Below are 25,202 nucleotides of genomic sequence, written 5' to 3'. Positions count from 1 at the left end.
CATTTTAAGCAAACAGAGAACTTAGACCTCCCAAACATGAAGTAGTAATCGTTCTATTAGATAATTCTTTTTCAAGTTAAGCTTGGCTAGATACAGGTGGCTTGAGACATAGAACAGTTTAATAGCATGGGGCCTTCTGATTCCTGAACTTGAGCTACCATTTCTTCCCAGCACCTTCCCAACAGCTGGGAACAAGGACAGCAGTGTATAAAGAAAAGGCGTTGATGTAACTCTTGGAAAACTAATTTCAGCATCAGATTTCTGGGCAATTGGAGTCCAAGAAAAAATTTATCAAGACCACATAATACTCAGTCTTAACAGTTCAGCTATGAATGGGTTGTTCAGACATTTAAACCTAGACTCTATTCCATTTCAGAGAAAGGAAGAAGTGTTTCTATTGCTTGTGGAGAGGGAAGTAGGTAAGTCTAAAGAATTGCTTAGAAACATTGTAAGTGGAGAAGCAGATAGTAAGTAGTTGGGGTTTTGCAGCTACTCACCACTGCTATCATTGCCCATAAGTAGCCATGAAAAATATGTAACAACATGAGTGGTACTTTGTTAGAGTAAAACAATTTGCTACACATGTAACACAATGTCACACATGTCACTTCCAGGTATCACAAAGTATTCTTTTTAAAAAATCTTATATTTTTAAAACTTATGAGTGTAGCTCAAATACAATGGTATACTAGTTTCAGTACAACTTAGTGGTGTGACAAGTGTACACATTTGTTACTTGTACCACCAGCATAGCTGTATCTATCCCATTACATTGTTATTACAGTATCATTGACTCTATTCCTTGTGCTGTTGTGATTTAAAAAAAATTAATTCAAAAATTCTCATTCTCAGCTTATAAACTAAATAAAAATAGGTGGTCACTCATTTAAATCTCCTGAATTAGCCATGCAGATTGTGAAAAAGGGTAAAAGATTTTGGTGACTGAACTTCTGAGAGTCTAAAACTAGAGCTTGCCAAATCTCTAGTTGCTTATCTGCATCCTTTGGTGAATTATGTTTTAAAATTCTTATATTAAAAAATAGGTTATAAAGGTGGATAGTTTGAAATTCAAAAGTTAAAAAGATAAAAATTTTTCTTCCCATTCCTGCCTTCCAGGGGTAAGCAATGTTCACATTTCTTACGTTTCCTTCCAGAGATTATCAGGTCGCATGACTGAATGTGTATACGGATTTGTATATATAATGATATGGGTGTGTTTATGTATTTATGTAAATATATAAATTATGAAGAGGAATTGCATATGTTTAACGAGACATAAATTAATGTAGTTTCACTTTCTCATAAAAAATTCGCTCTGTAATCTAGCCGTTGTACTTGAAGGTATACATTTGAAGGAAATGAAATCCGGATCTCATAGAAATAACTACCTCCCATGTTCAGTGCAGGATATTTACAATAGCCAAGATGTAGAAACAACCCCTTTCTATTGATGCACGTGTGGCACACATGGGTGAACCTTGAATGTATTCTAAGTGAAATAAGTCAGAGACAAATACTATATGCTCTCACTTAGATGTGACATCTAAATAACTCATAAAAAATGAACTCATAGACTGGTTTCCAGGAGGTGGGGAGAATGGGTGAAGGGTGAAGGTAGCAAAGGGTACACACTTGAGTTACAAAATGACTATGTTCTAGGGATCTAATGTACAGCATGGTTACAAAAGTTAACAATATGTATTATAGACTTTAAAGTTGCCATGAGAATAGACCTTAAAAGTGCTCACCACACACATACACACACACACACACACACGCACAAAGTAGCTATTGTTAGGTGATGGATGTATTCATCTCATTGTGGTCATCAAATCACAATTTGTACATATGTCAAATCATACACCTTAAGCTTGCATAATGCTATATGTCAATTAGATCTCAATAAAGCTGTAAAAAAAGAGTCTATCTTATGTTTAGATTACTTATTTTTCCTTGTGTATCTTTTGGACTTTTTTTTTTTTCTATTGACTTGTTGACCCTGAGTACTTTGTGTATGAGAGAAATTCACAATTCTGATATGTGCTGTAGTTTTGTTTGTTTTGGCTTTTGTCTTTTTCTTTGGCTTATAATCCTAGTTCTGAAGAAATTGATGTAATCAAAAATAGTAGTCCTTTCTTTAGGCTTTTTATTTTCTGCCTTGAAACATGCTCAAGCCCAAAGGAGGAATAGGGTGAGGCAAGCACTTTATTTTTGTGTCCTAGGGGCCTGCCTTGTCTCACCCTAGTATCTGCCCTTATCTTCTCCAAACATTTAAAGAAAAAAATTTTTGCAAGAGTATCCTCTAATACCTTGATGGTTTAAGTTTTATAATTAACCTTTGTAACTTATTTTGATATAAAATGTATGGTATAGATCTAAATATATTTTTTTTGCTAGAAGGCTACCAACTTCTAACAATAATTATTTTACATATTATATCTTCCCTGCTCCTAATTTTGAATGCTACTTTATTGGGGAAAAAAAAGCTTTCTGTAGTATATTTTGTTTCTATATGTACCATTTTGTTCAATTCATTTATAAGTAACATAGTGTTTTGATAGGGTTTCATAAAATGCTTCATATTGATTAAGGGATAGGTCCCACTGATTTCTTAATAGAGTGTTGCTAACTATGACTGTTATACCATTTCAATTTTGGAATTATTGTTAAAAATTTTTGTACCAATTGGGGCGCCTGGGTGGCTTAGTCGGTTAAGCGTCCGACTTTCGCTTAGGTCATGATCTCGCGGTTCGTGGGTTCGAGCCCCGCGTCGGGCTCTGTGCTGACTGCCAGCTCAGAGCCTGGAGCCTGTTTCAGAGTCTGTGTCTCCCTCTCTCTCTGACCCTCCCCTGCTCACGCTGTCTCTCTCTCTCTCCTGGAAATAAATAATACATTTAAAAAAATTAAAAAAAAATTTTTGTACCAATTTATTATGATTGTCTTAAAATTTTTTAAAAGTCCTGAGAACTGACATTTTCATGATGTTGAATCTTCCCACTGAAGACCATGGCATACCATCCCATAGATTTGCTATTTTTTTTCCTCAGTAGTACATTTAGTTGGTATAGATTTTGTGCATTTCCTGTCTAGTTAATCCAGGATATTTTACCATTTTTATTACTATTCTAAATGGAATAGGGTATCAGTTGCTTCAGCTTTTTCTTCAACATAAAACTGCATTGTCTCCAGAGCAATGTTAGTCATTGAGATAATTATAGACATCCTCTTCATCTTACCCAGATTTCAGCGGGATTACATTCATTTTAAGGAGGCATGATGTTGGCTTTTTTTTGCTGGGATTGATGGTTCTTTGTTAGGATAAATGAAAATAAATTAATGTAAAAGTGTTGATTTTTTTAATTTAATAATGGAGTTTGCATTCTGTTACATACGTCTTCAGCATCTTAAATACCTTTTCAAAAAATTTTTTTAATGTTTTATTTATTTCTAGGAGAGAGAGAGAGAGACAGCGTGAGCAGGGGAGGGTCAGAGAGAGAGGGAGTCACAGACTGAAACAGGCTCCAGGCTCTGAGCTGGCAGTCAGCACAGAGCCCGACTCGGGGCCCAAACCCACGAACCGGGAGATCATGACCTAAGCGAAAGTCCGGAGGCTTAACCGACTAAGCCACCCAGGCGCCCCCTTAAATACCTTTTCAGATAGAAGATACTTGGATGATTTGTCTCATAAATAATAAAAATTTTTAATTAATAGATTTCTTACTCTTGAATCTTGCTGGCATTCCCAGTAATCTCACTTCATCAAAGTGTATTCTTTAAGTGTTAATTGTTGTTTGTTACATCTATTTGGAAATGAGGTGACTCTGTAGACTTTTCCCTGTTGTAATACTGTCCAGTGTTGAGACTGTGTTTTACTCAATTGTCATTTGGAATCTTTGCTTCTTCATTTAAGAGTATTGGAATTGAGGGGCACCTGGGTGGCTCAGTCCCTTAAGTGTTTGACTTAAGCTCAGATTGTGATCTTACAGATCATGAGTTCCAACCCCAAGACAGGCTCTCTGCTTTCAGCACAGAGCTTGCTTCAGATCCTCTGTCCCCCCTCTCTCTGCCCCTCCTCTGCTGGCTCTCTCTCTCTCTCTCTCTCAAAAATAAATAAATGAACTGAAAGAGTATTGGAATTGAATGTTATTTGGATACTTGGTAAATCCTTGGAGAGTTTTTAAAAATGAAAATTTCTTATCTCTATGTCCATTTAATAGATCTTCAGGAATAAAAATGGTGTCACTTAATCATTGAGCAGAGAACAGTTCTTGGCACATAGCATTGGATACTCAGTAAGTACTTGACTGATCTACTTTGAATATCAGTTTTAAAGAAAGCTCTCTGAAATGTTCTGATGATTAGATAGGCTTTTGATAACTTCTGGTCTAAACTATTATTCTATTTAATCTGGCATAGTACCTAGTTGAGTGATGGTGTTTTGTTTACACACCTTATATTCAAAAGCTTGCTTGGTAGATGTTAACTAGACATGCTGTGGGGATCTTCTTGCATTCTATACAAATATCAATCATTACCGTATATACCTGAAAGTAATATAACATGTCAACTGTACTTCAATAAAAGCTTGCTTGGGTAATTAAGAAATCAATAAAAGGTATATAGAGGTCTTGTTTATTAAAAAAAAACACATTGTAATGGCATCTGTTAGTCAAAACAACATATAGTAGCAGAGCAAATACTCATATCCTTTTAAAAGTGAACATGCTAGTTTTTAGCTGTTGTATGAGGTGTCTTAAATCATCTACCCAAAATAACGAGGTTTTCTAGCTTTTTTGAATATGAAAGAGATCTTCATATGTCTGTGCCCAGGTGATTCCATCTTTCTATCCTGAAATAGAATAGAGAACTAAATGCATTAACTCAGGACCACAGAAGGGATCAGAAATGGGTATTGTGATATGCAGTTGTCTATCTACAGATAGTTAACTAAGCTAGCAAGTAATTGACCAGTGGTATAGAGAGGTACATAATTATAACTAGGGAAGAAGAGATTTCAAATGATAGTGCTGAGGTTTTGTGACTGTTTCATATCTCAAGGCTCATGTCAGTGCTCAGTCACTGCTGTTTTGATTACTGACTATTGAAAAAACATCTTTGGACCATGCACAGGGTCTGGCTTTGAGAATGTACAGGAGGAAATAACAGGTAAACTTCGCGTACTTGGTAAACATATAATGAATGATTTGGACTATATTGTACAGGGCCCTTGTATCTTGAGTGACAAGAGATGCCCTTTCAAAGTCAGAATAGATAATGTTGAGGCAAATTCCCAATGTCACTTTGAGTTCTGACATAGAAAAAAGTCTGGTAAGGGAATTTCATGGTCGAGAGACACAATAAAACAAATGTGCTTCAGAAGCATACAGAAGAGTGGAGGAGAGGGAAACCGAGCATAACAAGGAGAGAGAGAACCCAGTAGGCTTTAAAAAAGTTAAACAAGTAGTTGGGAATATTTATGAGAGATTAAAGACTAAAATCATAAAGAAGAATGCACAAAACATTCAGAAATACAAATACTACAGAGTATTTTCAGGAAATGTCTCAAGCTACAAACGAGAAATACTGAATTAATATGAAAATAGAAAGAGTTGCAGACTCGTTTGGACACAGCTATATATTTTAATTGTTGCCATACTGTAGTTTCTGGTGTTGATATCAGCATTTAAGGATGGCCAGGAATTAGGAAGCAGAATTAGGAAGCAAGACAAACATGATTGCTTGACTTTTCTGATTGGTTTGTTTCTGTTTCCTTTGTGTGTNTGTTTTTTTTTTTTTTTTTTTTGGTATATTCAGAGTTGTGCGACCATCGCTATCATAACTTGAGAACATTTTCATCACCTCAGAAAGAAACGCTGTACTCTTTCTTAACTTTGTTTATTTTGAGAGACAGAGAGAGAGACTGAGAAACAGAGAATCTCAAGCAGGCTCCATGCCAGTAGCACAGGGCCTGACAATGGGTTAGATCCCAAGAACCACGACATCATGACCTGAACTAAAATCAATTGTCAGGTACCTAACCAGCTGAACCATTCAGGTGACCCAGAGACTATGTACTCTGAAGCTATCATTTCCTGATCTTTCCATTTCCCCCAGACCTAAGAAATACCTAAACTACTTTCTGTCTCTATTGATTTTCTTTTTCTGGATATTTCATATAAATGGAATCTCACAAGGTGTAGCCTTTTGTGACAGGACACTTTCAGTTAATAGAATGTTTTCAAGGTTCATCTGTGTTGTGGCTTATATTAGCGTAATTCCTTTATATGGCCAAATATTCCACTGTATGGATATACCACATTTTATTTATTCATTCATCAGTTGGTGGACATTTGGATTCTTTTCTGCTTTTTGGCTTTTATGAACCCTGCTTCTATGAACCTATGTGTACAAGCTTTTGTGTGAACATACAGTTTTCATTTCTCTCTTATGTTTATACCCACGAGGGAATTGCTGGATCAAATGGTAACTTTCCACTGAATTTTTGGAGAAACTATCAAACCACTTTTCTAAGTGGTTACACTACTTTATACTTTGTTAGTAGCAGTATAACTGGCTTCCTATCTGTAGTAATCTCCGAATATTTTCTTTACAACTTTGCTTGAATATATGTAGTAACTTCACATCACATTTTGAATTAGATAAGTTATTCTCGAAACAGCCTCTAAGACTATGCTCCTACTTAATTTCCCTGTTCTGTTGCAAATCTTATTCATTGCTAGAACTTGAGCAGTGGGAAGAATTAACATTCTCTGCTTCTATTGAACTTAGTTCCACAAACATTAAAGGAATTGTCAGTCATAAGCCTTACGCCACTTAGCACTGGGGGTACAAAGGTAAAACAATATAATGTCTGCTCTCAATTCATTCATGGCCTTGTTGGGAAGCCATGTTGTAGTATAATTATTTTTATATACTGTATCTCACAATAACAGTAGGCTGAAAGCAGTACAGAGTTTAAACTTAAGAGTTTCTGTTCCTTTCCATACTTCGGTCTCCAGCTCTGGCTATGCTGATAGTTTTCTGAGATGTTATTCATTCTCTAGTATGTATTTATTGAGCACCTACTTTATTCTGGGCTGAGTACTGAGCAGTGCTTTTGATTCAAAATGAAGTTAGGATTCGGGGGGAGGGTCATTTTCTTCTCCTTGAACCAATTATTATCTTTTTCCAATTAATCTTTCATTTTATCCCTAACATGCATAACTGTTCGGTACTGTCCTCCTCATTGAGGGTCTCCATATGCTTCTCTGTACACTGTACTCAGACTCCCCTTCCACTCATACTTTTAGTCCTCATTGATTCTGGACTTCATTTTCTCAATTGTTTACTACATGCTGCTAGATGGTGAAATGCTTAACCAAATGTAAACCAGTTTTTATTTATTTTGAGAACATGTGTTCTAGAGAACATGAATAGGGAAGGTCAGAGAGAGAGAGGGGAAAGAGAATTCCAAGTTAAAAGCACTATTAACATAGAGCCTGACAAAAGATTCAGTCACACGAAGCATGAGATCATGACCTGAGCCGAAATCAAGAGTTGGGCACTTAATTGACTGAACCACCCAGGTGCCCCAACCAATTCTATTTTTTTAAATTACGGTTTATTTACTTGGAGGGAACAAAAGAGAAAATGCATGCAAGAGAGAATTCCATACAGGCTCTGTGCTGTCAGTGTGAGCCCGATGCAGGACTCAATCTCAGAAACTGTGAAATCATGATGTGAGTCAAAACCAAAAGTCAAACACTTAACTAACCCAGCCACCCAGGTGCCCCCCTCACCCAAACAAGTCAACGGAGTTTCTAGATGATGTCCGTCATTTTCTCCATTAAAATACTTTCTTAACTGAAATAGTATACTTACCAAGTTGTGTAAGATTTATGACACAATTTTAATGTATTATTCACAAATTTCACCAAAAAGTTTTAGTGGACATTTGAAGGTGAGTACACAGAATATTGGTGTCTTGTGTTATAGTGTGCTGTTTAACTTGGTCCTGGACCGTCTTTAAGAGTCACAACCAGTTTAGTCTTTAGTACATTACGGTGACCGAACTCACTGTTTTATAAGTATTGTGTCCAGATGGAGAGATGCCTGTTAAATTATACTTAGAAAAATATTCCCCTCTTTGAATTTATTTTGCAAAAGCTTATTGCTTTTTTAAGTTTGGAGTTTCTGAGGTTGATAAACTAAAGTAGAATTAACTTGACTGAACATGGATGGATAATTGGCTTGTGCTTAATACCAGTGCTAAGGAATGAAAAAACTTGGAAAGATACTCAATATTTTAAAATTTAAAATTATGCTATTGCTGTTCTGTCTTTAGTCCATTGATGTTACCATTTCAAGGAGTGGTCAAGTGCTTTATGGTCATACTGCTACTTTTGAATTGGTGATGTGAAACAAATGATTCTATTGCTATTTCTGTTACATGGAGATGTAGAAATCAATTTTTAGAATTTTCTTTATAAAATATCTTTTTATAGATGAAGATACATGCGTTTGCTGCTTAGGTCAAGGTAAAACACTAAGTATAAGATAGAAGGGTTTTTTTGTTTGTTTGTTTTGTTTTTAGTAGAAGTGATTTCTAAAGAAAATAACGAATGACAAAAATTTAGATTGTGAGGTCTAAAATCACGGAAGCTGTTAACTGGAATCAATATAGCAAATACTTGATTAACTGAAATTCTTAGCGGTTGAATAAAGTATAATTTCCTGCAGATCCTTTTATAAAATAATTCTATGGTATTTTCTTAATAAATACAGGTTGGGGAATTGGAGCAGATTTTCAGGGGTCTTTGCTATTTTTAGAATATCATTATGATGTGCCAGTCACTAATTTTTTACCAAAGCTATAGGCTAACAAATTAATTTTTCATTATTTTTAGAAGAGATGGAACAACTTGTTACTTTCATTTGCTTTTGTTCAGTCCTCTAAAAACATCTGATCTCTGATACCCCCCTCACCCCCCCCACCCCCGCATTTGGAGATAGTATGTAACAGACTGTTCCAGTTAGTTTTCTTTTTAACTAGATTATGAATAAGAGACTAGGTATTTCCAGACAATCTAAATGACATAGCTGAGAAACTAAAATGAGAGTCCAGTACCTCTTGAGAGTGTCTGGGGAGTTCTCTTTTCCTAACTGAGCACAATGGCCAAGTTAGAAGGAAGTGTGATGAGGAAGAAGATTGATGACATCAAATCTTGTCAAAAATTTTCTCATAAGAAGCTAAATGACAGTGAATAATTGTTAGAATCTAGTAAGTTACTTCAGGCTGTTATTAAAAGACACTGATTAAAAGTCCAATCAAACCTGTGGTGACAGATGGCGCTGCTTAGGTCAGCTGACATGGTACAACCACTTAGAACTTTCCTTCACATTTTAGTTAAAAAGTACTTTAAAAAGACAATCAACTCAGTTAAAGTCCACTTGGTGAAAAACCACATCCTGAGATTGCTGGGAGCAATACAATGAAGTGGAAAGAGAACTGGACCAGGACACCAAAAGCTTACTTCTGGCTGCAAGGCACTAAAACTCAAATATGATTATGCTTATTAAAGGCCTTGCAACTGTTAAGGTCGATGTAAAGGTGACTCCTGGCATGCAAAAATACTCTTTGAACTTTTTTTTTTTTTACTCTTCTTGATTGAATAGATGAAAATCTTATTTTAAATCTATACAAGGATAATAAGAGTAGGCATGAACAATCATTGCTTAAAATAGATTCAGAGGATTCTCATTCTAGAGTTCCTCTGTGGTCACTTATCTTTGTAATCCTTCCAACAGTTACTCAGCCCTCGAGTTTTCAACTTAGAACCCTGCCCTTCTTTAAAACTGTTCTTCTCATTCTAATGTCTTCCCCTTGCCAGGAGTGGATCCCTTTAGAACTCCTCCAGACTGAACATGGTTGCCACTTGGGTTGGCTCTATTTAAATTACCTCCACCCCTAATCTGCAGTGGGCCCATTTTTTTAAAGTTTATTTAAATAATCTCTATGCCCAATGTAGGGCTTGAAATCATGACCCCAAGATCAAGAATCACATGTTCCTCCAACTGAGGCATCCCAGCACCCCTGCATTGGACCCTGCATTTCAACACAATTTCTTTGTGTTCAAACACTGGAAAACCCTGTTAAACAGTAACAGGCACCTGATAAGAATCTCAATTTCAGTTTCTATAACCAATACCATAAACCATTTCAGAATGCAATCTTTACCTTATGGACTGGTCATCTTGTACCTTAAAGACTGAAATCCAGGGTAGATTTTAGTAAGGGGTAGGGACAGGTGAATCTGGAGCACAGAGTCCAATGTGGGGAAAGGGCAGGCTGTCTGTCAGGTTCAAGTTGAAATGGAGAAAGGGAGGCAGCATCTAGGGCAGTCTTCACCTGGATCCAGTGGGGTTCTAGATGGTCTGGGTTAGAGCTACAGGAGGCTCAAAAAGCCCTGAAATTGTATGTAAATTTCTGTGTGCCTCTGTTCTTTTCCTGGGGAATAAAGCTTCTACTTGCCTTAAGATTCTTCTGGGGTTTTGTATGCCAAGAAGCATTAAAAAAAAAAAAAAGTTAATTAGGAAGCATTAAAAAGGGATCTCTATGATAGAGTTAGAGCTAAGTAGGTAAAATCTATATCAAATCTCTTTCAAAATCTACATATCAGAAGACAGAATAACATCACCATTTTCATATTTTAAAGCTGCCAAATTTAGAGTTGAGAGGGAAACCATTTTCTTTTCAAATCTGAAGTTATGACGTATTATGGTCAAAGACTGTTATACTTTAAAAAATTAAAACCGTGGTTTTCCACTGTATGCTGATGAATTTTAAAGCAGATGTCAGGTAAATTCTATGAACAAGCAAATCAATTATATATTACTATTTTTGGATGCATAATATTTTGCTTGGTAAAATAGAATGTTCCCTGCTGAAGATTCTTAAATACAGATGCAGGATTTAGGCTAGTTGGGGGATACAGATGAGTACAACAGGGTTATGCCTCTGGATTAGCTTACAGTCAGGAGGCACAGGAATGACTCTAGAATTCAGCATTATAAACACTGGCTAGTTAGTATATTCTGTCACGAGTATTCTACTTTTCAAAAGTCTTTTAATATGTAATTTACTTAAATGTTACACTATAAAATTTCTATTCTAAAATAAAGCAGTTAAAAACAGCAACAGTTGTTATTTGTAGAATAGTTTTTAAAGGGTCATTTTGGCTAATGTCAGCCTATTATCTTATCATTAATAGAAGTAGAGAATAAAAGTATGAATTTAGCAGAGTATCAACTTAGCAGTTGATTAGAAGAAGAATACTACAATTTCACTTAACTTTCCTCAACCACAATTGAAGACCTCACTTCAGAATGGCGATACACTGATCATGATATGTAACTGAGCTTGACCGGAGATTAAATAATCTGGAAATTTTGCTTGCTTACCTGAACTAGCAAGTGGTCTTGCTGGAAATGTATTCTGGATGTTTCTGTTTAAAAATGTGTGTGGATTTATAGACACACACCCACAACTGATCAACAGCCCCACCTGCATCGAAACAAGAGCACAGTTACCTGCACACTTAGAAGAATAGCCTTGTCTGAAAAACCGGTACTATGCAGTTCTCAGGATTCTCACACCAGAAAACTTTTTTTATTTGTCTCTAAGATTGAATGTCCTCATAAAATAAGGCTAAATACCATTTTTGGGCTTTTTTCTCTTCTACCTTTTTCATTTTTCAAGGTAATTTAATGTTTGGCTGGAGTTCAACACCCAAGTTTTAGGGGAAGGAAGAAAGGAACTTGTATGAATGTAGGAACTGTGTGTATAGTATTCTTGTTCTTGCTGGAAGTTCAGTGAGGCTTGCAGATTAGATAGAAAGCACATAGAAATTCCTCAGGGTTACTCTGTTTACAGGGAAATAATTAACCGAGAGCAGATCTTTTTTTTTTTCCTGAAAGAAAGAGAAATAAAAAAGCTGTTTTAAAATTTAACACTTCTCTAATCTTATAAATTGATTTGTTGACAGTGTTTGGGTAAAACCTCTTACCTTGCTATGCCAAAAATAGGAAAACAGGCAGTTGAATAAGTTTGATCTTTATCTAATAGTTAGATTTTAAAAGTTTTTTTTTACAATCCATTATTATGCTAAAACATTTTTAAAGCACAGTGCTGAATCAAAATAAAAGGTAAAATTCTCTTCCTCATTCACCAGCCCTGCCTTTGTCTGTTCAGCCCGCTTCCAAAACACACCCCTGACCAAGTTCTTCTTCCTTGAGTTAATTACTATTAAAGTGCAGGACTGGTTCACCAAATCTGATTTACCTGGTTGTTTGTTGTTGTTGTTGTTGTTGTTGTTGTTTTTGTATAGCTCAGGAACTAAGAATGATTTTTACATGTTTATAATTTTTTAATGTTAATTTATTTTTGAGAGAGCCAGAGCCAGAGCCAGAGACAGAACAGGAGAAGGGGAGGGGTAGAGAGAGAGGGAGACACAGAATCTGAAGCAGGCTCCAGGCTCTGAGCCGTCAGTGCAGAGCCTTACATGAGGCTTGTACCTGCCAACCACGAGATCATAACCTGAGAGGAAGTTGGATGCCCAACCAACTGAGCCATCTAGGCATCCCTGATTTTTACATGTTTAAATAGGGAAAAATGGTATTTTGTGACATGTGGAACTTACATGAAGTTCAAATTTTAGTGTGTATAAGTAGAGATTGCTAGATGGAGTGTAGTCATGTTCATTTCCTTAGGTATTGTCTCTGGTTACTTTGTAATTCTAACAGTAAAATTGAGTACTATGACAGAGACTGTCAAACATAAAATATTTACTGTATGGCCTTTTCAGAAAATATTTGGTCACCCCTAATCCAAGGTAGTGTTCTATGAGTTTTCCTCTCTGTCTCCCTCCCTTTGTTTCTCTGTTTTTGTCTAATTACTCAATATATTAACAGATGCACCAGTTAAAGAGTGGGAGTGATGTTAAAAAGTAGGCATGATGGTTATCTTGTAACACTAAAGAAAGTGTGCTTCTAGTAGTTTAACTTTAGATATAGCGCTGGTTTGACTTACCATGTTAAGATAAACATTTTTCCTATACTGCATCTCTTTAAAGAAAGAATGTTGGTTTTGTCCTAAGAAGATGGATATGACTTCTGCCATTTTATATAGTAAATTTATAGTTTTCCTAACAGAATCTTCCTTGTGGTCCTAAGAGCAACCCATGTAGCCAGGTTGTATTATTCTTTCATTATACCATTGGTTTATGTATTTTCTTCAGTTGTGCTTTCTTCCTTATGTAGGTTTCTCTAAGGGAATCTTCCTTGGAACACCATGTAAATAGAATCCTTCCTTCCATACTTTGGCTATTGTCAAACAGATAAACATAAGGGAGGGGAAGCAAAAATAATATAAAAACAGGCGGGGGGGGCAAAACATAAGAGACTTTTAAATACAGAGAACAAGCAGAGGGTTACTGGAGGTGTTGTGGGAGGGGGGGATGGGCTACATGGGTAAGGGGCATTAAGGAATCTATTCCTGAAATCACTGCTGCACTACATGCTAACTAACTTGGATATAAATTTAAAAAATTAATAAATTATAAAAAATAGAATTCTTCCTGCTGAAGATGAACACACTTGACCTAAAATTTTAATTTTATTTTACTGTTTAAAAAAAAAAGTTGTGTTGTTTTAAAAAGTTTATTTATTTATNCACCCCTACTATTTTAATTTAATTTTATTTATTTAAAAATTTTATGTTCTATTTATTTCCGAGAGAGAGAGAGAGAGCAAGCAGGGGAGGGTCAGGGAGAGGGAGACACAGAATCCGAAGCAGACTCCAGGCTCTGAGCTGGTTGTCAGCACAGAGCCTGATGCGGGGCTGGAACCCACAAGCCGTGAGATTATGACCTGAGCTGAAGTAGCATGCTAAACCGACTAAGCCACCCAGGCGCCCCTCCCCCACCATTTTAAATCCATCATTTATGAAGCAAAGAAACAGATGGGCACTGATGCCTAAATGTTCTTCTCACAGAGTGTTGCAATGACTAGTGGTTTATGAAAAATCTCGAAATACTCTGACATCCTTGTCAACTCCTTACATATATCTACCTTAATAGGTACTGAGATGGCGATACTACCTAAAGGGTAACTAAGTCAGGTCTTGTGTTTTCTGAGCTGATTAACATCTGTGGTTCTCAGCCACTAGTGTGATCATACACTATGTTCTCTAAATAGGGACAACTTTGAGAGTAAAAGGAAGTAATAAAAGCATTGGAATTGTATGATTCAAAATAATAATTTAAAGTATATCTATCAGTCCAAATTGATTTTATTGTATAACACATCACAAATTGTTCAATTAATGATGATTTGCAAAGGTAAAGTTATTTAAAATATATTCATGTACATTATACCAACATTTAAAACATTATTCTTTGTATAGACGAAGATAAATCAGTTTTTTTAGGTGGACCCCACACCCAAAGGGGGTTTGAACTGATCCTGAGAGGAAGAGTCACATACTCTACTGATTGATCCAGCCAGGCACCTATATTAATCGGTTTCTTACCAGTACTTGTCTCTTACACTGGGTACCTGGTATTTTTCTGGAGTTATTTTCTGGTATTATTAGAAATTATTCTTCAATGTGGTCTCCTTTTTTTTTCATAGAAATTACTGCAATTATCTTCACAGTTTTCCTTGCAGTTAATATATTTGAAATTGTCATCAGCTTTAATTGGCACTTCTCTGTAGACGCTATTTGTTTTTGTTTTGTTTTTAGAGTTTAATGTATTTTATTTTGTATATTTTTTAATGTTTATTTTTTGAGAGAGAGACCTAGTATAAGCAGGGTTAGGGGCAGAGAGACAGGGAGACACACAATCTGAAGCAGGCTCTAGGCTCCGAGCTGTCAGCACAGAGCCCGACGCGGGCTCGAACCCACGAACTGTGAGATCATGACTTGAGCTGAAGTCCGGTGCTTAATCAACTGAGCCACCCACGTGCCTCTAATGTATTTTAATAGCAATTTACAGCACAGAAGGCAGGCAACATTAAAAACCTGTGCTTGCATGTACATCAACTCAGTTAGAAAAGTAGAGTGAATGGGTGGAATCTACTGTGTGATAAAAATGCCACAAACCCCATTTAGTTACCGCCCTAAGAAATTTACTTGTTTTAAACAATATCCAAATGCTGGCATTGTCCAGAAAAATCTAACAGGTTTATTTATAATTGTTATAAAGTTGAACTGCTGAAATGTGTTCACTGAAACATTTTGACTTGCATGAATGTTTTATGTCTCTACCTTTATATTAAAAATTCACACTCAAATGCCAAAACGAAAAACTGTCAATACCTGATTTCTGCCCCCTAATTTTCCATTTACAGTCATACACTTAGGTGTCTTTTGTCCACATGGTGGAGGGAGGGGGGAATATCTAATGTTCAGAACTATCAATAACAGGAAGGAGAGAATTTTTTTTTTTTTTAATGAAATGTTTTCCATCAGAGGGGATGCTTAAGCCCGTTCTCCACGTGTGCGGTGTGCTAGCTGGATGCCTTCTGGCTTAATTGCTACATGTTTGGCATAGATAGTGTGCAGGTTGGTATCTTCAAAGAGGCCCACCAGGTAGGCCTCCTGAAAAGCACCGATAGCCACGCTCTGGAAGCACAGATCTGTTTTGAAGTTCTGAGCACCAGACTCTAGAAAGGAAGTTTGCGGTTTAAGAGTTCAGTGGGCTTCTGACAACATCTAATTTTTCCGAGTGTCACAATACAGGGCCTGTAAGGACGAGGTTTCTTCACCCCTCCAGTAGAAGGCGCACTCTTGCTAAGGGCTTTTGTAGCCAGTTGCTTCCTCTGCGCTTCACCGTGGATCGATTAGCAGGATCGATTTGCACGCCGTCTAAGACTCATGGTACAGAGACACCCTTCTTCGGCTGAAGCTCTGCGAGCTACAGGCGGCTCAGCGGCGGGTGTGAACACAATTCGACTCTACTATTTTTCATTGAGAAAATGCTCTTTCTGTATGTGCTTGGTTACCTGGTAAGTTTGAGACATTTTATTTCAGTGGAGGGTCATCTTTTGAATCTTCAAATCACTTTTAATCTTACTAAAGTATCTCAAATACTTTATTTTAGCTACAGTCACTTCTTCAAAAGCAATTTTATACAATGAAACATGCAAAATAAATGGTTTCATTTTATAATTATTTAAAACGTTTCGTGAGATTCCCAAGCTTTTGTAAGTTTTTTCAATATCTTTCCATTTGGGAACAAAATATAAATTTATCTAAGTAAATATTTTTAGTAAAGCAAGATAGTCCCACTTTGGGTTCGTTCTTTCAAGGGCAGTAACCACATTTTTACAAAATTAATTGGTCACATAAATAAAACATTGAATTAAGGGAGAATTACCTATCCATTTAGGGTGTGTGTGTGTGTGTGTGTGTGCGCGCATGTATGCGTCCATCTGACTGTTTGAATTTATCAGTCTGGCACCGAGTGGGGAAAAAAAAACAGTATGAAAGATCAACAGTGGAACATACTGCCTCTTACATACTGTAGGGTACGGGTCTCTGTCCTACAGGCAATAGTTACTCCCAACTCCGTGGGCCCTCTTCTGGAAATACATTCTCTATATTCAAGCATGTCCCTAACCCATGTATCATTCATCTTTCATCTCTGTATATACCTGCCTATGATAATTTTTTGTTGCACTTTTATTTTTAAAATTTTAATTCCAGTATTGTTAACATACAGTGTTAAATTAGGTTCAGATGTACCATATGGTGATTCTATAATTCTATATATTATTACTCAGTGTTCATCATGATAAATTTACCTGTTAATCCCCATCATTATCATCTGTTTTTTGGTTTGTGTCTCCTTATTCTTTGTTCATTTGTTTTGTTTGTTAAATTCCATATATGAGTAAAATCGTATGGTATTGTTTTTTCTCTGACTTACCTCACTTAGCATTATACTCTATAGATTTATCCATGTTGTTGTAAATGACAAGATTTCTTTCTTATATCTGAGTAACATTGCATTGTGTGTATGTATATATGTATACACACACACACACACACACACACCCCTCATCTTTATTCATTTGTCTATTGATATATCATTGTGGTTTTCATTTACCTTTCCCTATGATGAGTGATCTTTTCATGTGTCTGTTGGTCATCTGTATATCTTCTTCGGACAAACGTCTATTCATGTCTTCTAATTTTTTAATTGGATTATTTGGGTTTTCTTCTTTTTTGATATTGAGCTGTATAAGTTCTTGGTATATTTTGGATACTAATCCTTCCTGAGGATTAGTCCAATATCTTCCCTCATTCAGTGGGTTGTATTTAGTTTTGTTGATTGTTTCCTTGGCAGTGCAGAAACTTTTTGTTTTGATGTAGTCCTAGTAGTTACTGCTTTTGTTTGCCTTGCCTCAGGGGACATGCCTAGAAGGATGCTGCTATAGCCAGTGTCAGAGATATTACTGCCTTTGCTCTCTTCTGGGATTTTTATGGTTTCAGGTCACACATTTAGGTCAAATAACCACATAATTGTAGGTTGGTTTCTGGACTCTCTATTAATCTCTCATTAATCTATGGGTCTAATTTTGTGCTTTTTGATTACTACAGCTTTGAAAGCTGGAATTATACCTCCAGTTGTGTTCTTTTTCAAGATTGCTTGGGCTATTTGGGGTCTTTTGTGGCTCCCTGCTAATTTTAGGACTGTTTGTTTTAGTTCTCTGAGAAATGCTGTTGGTATTTTGATAGGGATTGCAATAGATCTGTAGATTGCTTTGGATAGTGTGGATATTTTAACAGTATTTATTTTTCCAATCCATGAACATGAATATCTTTCTATTTGTGTCACCTCCAATTTCTTTCATCAGTGTTTTATAGTTTTCAGAACATAGGTCATTCGCCTCCTTAGTTAAGTTTATTTCTAAGTATTTTTTCATTTTTGGTGTTAATTATAAATGGAATTTTAATTTCTCTTTCTGGCATTTCATTATTAGTGTTTAGAAATGCCATGAATTTCTATATACTGATTTTTTATTCTGTGACCTTACTGAATTAACTGATAAGTTCTAGCACGTTTTTTTTTTTTTGGTGACTTTTAAGGTTTATATAAACCTACCTATTAAATTTTTATATTAACACAAATGATGCCATTCTATCAATACTTCTGAACCTACCATGTTCATTTACTAGTAATGAATATTGTACCATATCAGAACAAGTATTTATGCAACTATTCTTAAATGAAAGAGAAAGAATAACCGGTAGAGGATATCTATCCATCTTTATTTTCTAAATCCTATAGACCAAATACTTTAAACCTCTCAAGTTTCTAAACATTTAGGATACTACAACTAAATACTTGGTAAACAATAATTTTTTTCACAATATGGATGAAAAAGAGATATATTCCTTGGTACTTGCCCTGTGGGCCCTGTGGAAATAGCATTTTTCCTTCTGTGGAGATCAGGGGTGAGATTGATCATTCCATTTCTCCAGATCCAGTTTTGGGAGGCGGCCCTGACAGTTCTGCAGATGAATCCAAAACTGGTTTTCAAATGGATGAAGAGCCAATCAAGTGGGAAGAAGAAAGCAGAACCAACTAGTCACAGAACAAGGAAGAAAAGAGAAGTAAGCAGTGCATCTGGGGAGCAAATAGGGACAGTGCTCCTGGATGATGTACGGGACAGCTGACTCCATTGAAGAACTGGAGAGAGCATGGTCTCCTCATGACCTTAGAGGATAAAGAATATTAAATTGGGAAATGTTTATAATGAGATAAATTTGAGTTTCATAGCTAATGATTATTTCTGCCAAAACCCAATTATATTCATAAGCTAATGCAAAAGTATCACAATACAGAATGGACGATGTTTTTAGGTGATTTGTACATCTTTATGTAGGCAATCATTTATTTTGAGAACTTCAAACAAATATTGAAAGAGGAGTATTACCTGGAAGAGGGTATATCTCCTCCAGCTAGTCCTTCAGTTCACACAGCTAAATGCAATATTTGGTCAGCATTCTTAGGGGCTAAATATTGTACATACAAATTCACAATGAAAATTAGTGTTGAAGGAGCTACTTCTACAAGTCCCTTAAATTGAGTATTATAATTCTTCTGTGTATGGACTGATATTTTGTGTGCTTCATAAGTGAATGATACAGTAACAATCTTCAGTTCTGCTAAAGATCTTCATTCTTCATCTTTTATGATTTTAATTTCATCTTTTACATTTGCTATACATACTTTTCAAAGAATTACTCTATGGAATACTGCTGGTTGCTTACTTGAGATTATTTTTCTTACAGGCTTCTTTCTGAAAGAAACTGATTGAGTTCAGACACTCCCCTTTTTCTGTGCTCTTGTACCTGAGGGGAGTTGGGCCACATAGCTAGTCCCAGAGGGAAATCTTGATTAGTCTATTCCAGTGTCTTTGAACTAGAGACTTTTCGCAGTGTCTAGAGACCCTTTCAGTTGTCACAACTAAAGAGGGTGCTGGCACCCAGTGTGTAGAGGCCAGAGTTAATTTTAAATGCCCATGCTGTGTACAAGGTCCGCTTCTACAGCAAAGAAGTATCTGGTACCAAATGTTAGTAGTGCCGCTGTCGACAACCCCTGGTCTATTTTAACCCAGTCATGGTGGTCCCATTCTAAACTAGTCAATATTGGTTTAAGTATGAACATGTTACTGATTGTGGCCAATGATATAGGGGAAATCTAAGGAACATTTTCTTTGTCATTAGTATCCATCAAATAAATATGAAGAAAACAGTCCCGTTGCCATTGTTTATGATCATCTCTAGATACATTGTGTGGATCTGTCACACCCACCTTGGTATCATGAGGGTGGCTAAGAAGCGCAAAGTTGATATCATTTAAAGAGCCTGATAGGAAGGGGTGTGTGTGTGTGTGTGTGTGTGTTTAAATAGGAGTCATTGATTTGACCAATCTTAGAAACATCATGACTTAGGCCTTACTCAGTTAAAAAAAATAATAATTTTTCCTGTTGCTTAAACCAGCTGAGTCAGAGTTTTCTGTTACTTTTAGTCAGTAGCATTCTAATTGATAAAATTGCTTAGTATTTGTTTTGTAATAAAGTTCTCAACCTTTTTTTGACATTTAGTTTCATTGCTTTCATTTCTCATTGATATTTCTCTATGTCGTATCTTTTTTGTTGGAATTTTTTTGGCTTTGTGACATTTTAGAGCAGAAGTACTTTCATAATATTAATTGACTGGTATAAGTCTAAACTATCTTTATTTTCCTCTCATGAAAGGAGACCTTGATTGGATGTAGAATTATTCCTGGTTCAGTAGATTCTAGATGTCTTTGTTTAGGGTATAGTATTTCATCTAACCATTTTCTTTTTCTTAAATAGTTTATTGTCAAGTTGGTTTCCATATAACACCCAGTGCTCATCCCCACAAGTGCCCTCCTCCATGCCCATCACCCCCTGCCCCTCTCCCCCACCCCCATCAGCCCTCAGTTTGTTCTCAGCATTCAAGAATCTCTCATGGTTTGCCTCCCTCCCTCTCCCCCACTATTTTTCCCCTTCTTCTCCCTCATCGTCCTCCATTAAGTTCCTCCTAATCCGCCTATATATGCAAACGTATGCTATCTCTCCTCTGCCTGACTTATTTCGCTCATCATAACACCCTCAGGTTCCATCCATGTTGCTACACATGGCCGGATTTCAGTCTTTCTCATTGCCATGTAGTATTCCATTGTATAGATAAACCACATCTTCTTGATCCATTCGTCTGTCGATGGACACTTAGGCTCTTTCCATGTTTTGGCTATTGTTGAGAGTGCAGCTATGAACATTGGGGTACATGTGCCCCTATGCATCAGCACTCCTGTATCCCTTGGGTAAATTCCTAGCAGTGCTTTTGCTGGGTTCTAGGGGAGTTGTATTGTTAATTGTTTGAGGAACCTCCTCACTGTTTTCCAGAGGGGCTGCACCAGCTTACATTCCCACCAACACTGTAGGAGGGTGCCCATTTTTCCACATCCTCGCCAACATCTAGAGTCTCCTGATTTGCTCATTTTGGCCACTCTGACCGGTATGAGGTGGTATCTCAGTGTGGTTTTGATTTATATTTCCCTGATGAGGAGGGATGCTGAGCATCATTTCATGTGTCTGTTGGCCATCTGGATGTCCTCTTTGGAGAAGTGTCTGTTCATGTCTTCTGCCCATTTCTTCACTGGGTTGTTTGTTTTTCGGGTGTGGAGTTTGGGGAGTTCCTTATATATTCTGGATATTAACCCTTTATCTGATATGTCATTTGCAACTATCTTTTCCCATTCTGTCGGTTGCCTATTAGTTTTATGGATTGTTTCCATTGCTGTGCAGAAGCTTTTTATCTTGATGAGGTCCCATTGGTTCATTTTTGTTCTTGATTCCCTTGCCTTTCGGGAAGTGTCAGGTAAGAAATTGCTGCGGTTGAGGTCAAGGAGGTTGTTTTCTGCTTTCTCCTCTAGGGTTTTGATGGTTTTCTGTCTCACATTCAGGTCATTTATCCATTATGAGTTTATTTTTGTGCATGGTGTGAGAAAATGATCTAGTTTCATTCTTCTGCATGTTGCTGTCCAGTTCTCCCAACACCATCTGTTAAAGAGGCTCTCTTTTTCCTTTTGGATACTCTTTCCTGCTTTGTCAAAGATTAGTTGGCCATACATTGTGGGTCCAATTCTGAGTTCTCTACTCTATTTCCTTGGTCGATGTGTCTGTTTTTGTGCCAATACCATCCTGTCTTGAAGATAATGGCTTTGTAGTAGAGGCTAAGGTCTGGAATGGTGATGCCTCCCGTTTTGGTTTTCTTCTTCAGTATTACTTTGGCTATTCAGGGTCTTTTGTGGTTCCATACAAATTTTAGGATAGTTCTAGTTTTGAGAAAAATGTCGGTGCAATTTTGATTGGGATTTTATTGAATGTGTAGATAGCTTTGGGTAGTAATGGCATTTTAAGAATATTTATTTCTCTGACCCATGAGCATGGAATGTTTTTCCATTTCTTTGTGTCTTCTTCAATTTCCTTCATAAGTTTTCTGTAGTTTTCATCATACAGATCTCCTATATCTTTGGTTAGGTTTATTCTTAGGTATTTTATGGTTTTTTGTGCAATTGTGAATGGGATCAGTTTCTTGATTTCTCTTTCTGTTGCTTCATTGTTGGTGTATAAAAATGCAACTGATTTCTGTATGTTGATTTTGTATCCTGCAACTTTGCTGAATTCATGGATCAATTCTAGTAGGCTTCTGGTGGAGTCTGTCGGGTTTTCGATGCAGAGTATCATGTCGTCTGTGAAAAGTGAAAGTTTGACTTCTTCTTTGCCACTTCCGATGCCTTTTATTTTCATTTTGTTGTCTGATGGCTGATGCTAGGACTTCCAGCACTATGTTAAACAGTAGTGGTGAGAGTGGACATCCCTGTCGTGTTCCTGATCTCAGGGGGAAAGTTCTCAGTTTTTCCCCATTGAGGATGATGTTAGCTGAGGGCTTCTCATAGACGACTTTTTGGATGTTTAAGTAAGTTCCTTCTATCCAAACTTTCTCAAGGGTCTTTATTAAGTAGGGATGTGGTATCTTGTCAAATGCTTTTTCTGGATCTATCGACAGGATCATATAGTTTTTATCTTTTCTTTTGTTAATGTGATGTATCACATTGATTTTGTAAATATTTAACCAGCCCTGTAACCCAGGAATGAATCCCACTTGATCATGGTGGATAATTCTTTTTTATGTGCTGTTGCATTTGATTTGCAACTATCTTGTTGAGGATTTTTGCATCCATATTCATCAATGATATTGGCCTGTAGTTTTCTCTCTCTCTCTCTCTCTTTTTTTTTTTTTGATGGGTCTCTGGCTTGGTAATCAAAGTGATGCTGGCTTCATAGAATGAGTCTGGAAGTTTTCCTTTGATTTCTATTTTTTGGAATAATTTGAGAAGAATGGCTATTAACTCTGTTTTAAATGTCTGGTAGAATTCCCATCTGGCCCAGGGCTCTTATTTGTTGGGAGATTTTTGATAACTGATTCAATATCTTCACTAGTTATCAGTCTGTTCAGATTTTCTATCTCTTCCTATGTGAATTTTGGTAGTGAGTGTGTGTTTAGGAGTTTGTCCATTTCTTCTAAGTTGTCCAGTTAGTTGGCATATACTTTTTCATAGTATTCCTTGATAATTGCTTGTATTTCTGAGGGGTTGGTTGTAATAAGTCCATTTTCATTCACGATTTTGTCTATTTGGGTGCTCTCTCTTTTCTTTTTGAGAGGCCTGGCTTAGAGGTTTGTTGATTTTGTTAATTTTTTCAAAAAATCAACTCTTGGTTTCATTGATCTGTTCAGCTGTGTTTTTTTTTTTAATTCTATATTGTTTCTTTCTGCCCTGATTTTTATTATTTCTCTTCTCCTACTGGGTTTAGGGTGCTCTTGTTGCTCTCACATCTAACTGTTTAGTGTAGAGGAAAGGCTTGAGGTAAATCTGACCCTCTTGATTAAAAAATACTTAAGACATTATCCAGTAAAATTTCTCCTGCTTAATTTGTGTAAACAACCAAGAATTTATCTAATGGAAATACCCAAGGCTGTGTTCATTTCTTAGAAGTGTTTTTTGTTTTTGTTTTTGTTTTTTTGCATTACATAGCTGGTTATTGATTTTTGTCCTATTAAAAACTCTTTGTTGAAAAGTTTTTTATATACTGGATTTCTGACACCATTATACATGTGGCCTTTATAATTTTTATCTATTTAGCATTGTACTCAGAATTTCTCATTTGTCTTCTGGTGTGATTTTTGTAGTATTGAATTCATTATCCATTGTATCCATTATAGAGTAAAAACAAATGTTAGCTGTCACATTTTTCAATGATAAAACTTCTTTATTCTTTAGAAATTGTTCTCTCATTACGATTACAGAACATGTTTTTACATATCTGAACTAAGATGACTTTGTAGACGTGTATCAAGCCAGATGATAAACCTTAGGCATGTCCTATGTTCTTAAGCTGCCATCTTGGCCAGATTTATACAGTGGGTTTCTTTGTGACTCCCCACTCTATGAAGATTTGAAGTTTGACTGTACTTCCTGAAAACTTCAACAGAATTTAAATTTATTCCCACCTACCATGTCATGACTAAGCCTTATGTGCAGGATTTACTGCAAACCTCCTGGATGGGGGTTCCTTTCATTTTCGCCTTGAAGGCACACCTTGATTATGGGCATATCAGTCTTCTCTCACTCTACTCTTGCCTATACTTGAATTTTCAGTTTGGCTAACTGTACCTTTTTGTAGTTGCCAGGAAGGAATAATTTTTTCCCTGTAGTACTCAGTGGAGAGTTTGGAAGAATGTGGACTCCAGTTGCCATCTTAATTTGTAAGGTGCTATTTACCTCACTTTAAATTGAGCCTAAAATGAGTTCATTGACCTGACCAGGCTCATAGTAAGTGGCTCAAACTTAGATCTTTTCAACCTCAATTTTTTGTTTTCCCCACTAAGAGAGACATGACACACTGTGCTTAAGAGTGGAGGCCCTGGATAGGTTCTAATATCTGGAAGAATGGACCCATAATGGGCTATATTGGGGAACTGAGTCTCCAGGGCTGATTGGAGAGAAAGCAAAAACCCATGAGGGGAATTTTCCCTTTTACTATATTCTTCACAATGGGACCAGTGATTTTAATTATATATTTGATCGTGCTTGATCTAACTTCCTCATCATTGCCTTAACCATTGTAATGACCACTGATGACTTACAGAACTCACTTGAGGAATAATTAACGTGGAGCAATATGACCTCCGTACCCACCTTCTCATTGTCCTGCTCTAGGCCCAGAATGTTTGGGTTCAAATACCTCATTTGTAGCCACTGCACCCAAGGCAAGTCATTAATATAAATACAAAAGATGATAATGATGATCTTACAGACTTGGTGTGAAAATTGAATGAGTGAGGACCTGAAAAGTGACAGAAGGAGAATTCTGCTTTTCCAGACATGTTGTTCTGTGAACCCTGCTCTAGGTCAGGCTCCCATAATTTTTACTGGAAATGAGACAGAGAGTACAAAGATCAAGTTGGTCTCTTTTTTGGGAGAGATGATAAATGCATATAAAAATAATGTTGAATAAATTCCCAATATTAGTTTCCTTAT

The 25,202-nt window shown here is 36.5% G+C and overlaps 1 long non-coding RNA gene across 2 annotated transcripts in view; it reads left to right on the top strand.

The window, feature by feature from the left end:
* The window catches only part of LOC144226254 (uncharacterized), a 90,446-nt gene that overhangs the window by 7,780 nt on the left and 57,464 nt on the right, over nt 1-25,202 (top strand). The window contains exons 2-3 of one of the 2 annotated variants that reach the window (XR_013333569.1): nt 4,218-4,292; nt 18,548-18,844. This is a non-coding gene — a long non-coding RNA (uncharacterized LOC144226254). Of the gene's footprint in view, nt 1-4,217; nt 4,293-18,547; nt 18,845-25,202 lie in introns of those variants that run through there. The other variant, XR_013333568.1, reaches the window with a different exon arrangement.

Source organism: Crocuta crocuta, unplaced genomic scaffold (genome assembly GCF_008692635.1).
Source record: "Crocuta crocuta isolate KB4526 unplaced genomic scaffold, BGI_CrCroc_1.0 scaffold62, whole genome shotgun sequence".
Lineage (NCBI taxonomy): Eukaryota > Metazoa > Chordata > Mammalia > Carnivora > Hyaenidae > Crocuta > Crocuta crocuta.
Note: the sequence above shows the minus strand (reverse complement) of the source record. Positions and strands in the feature narration are given on the sequence as shown.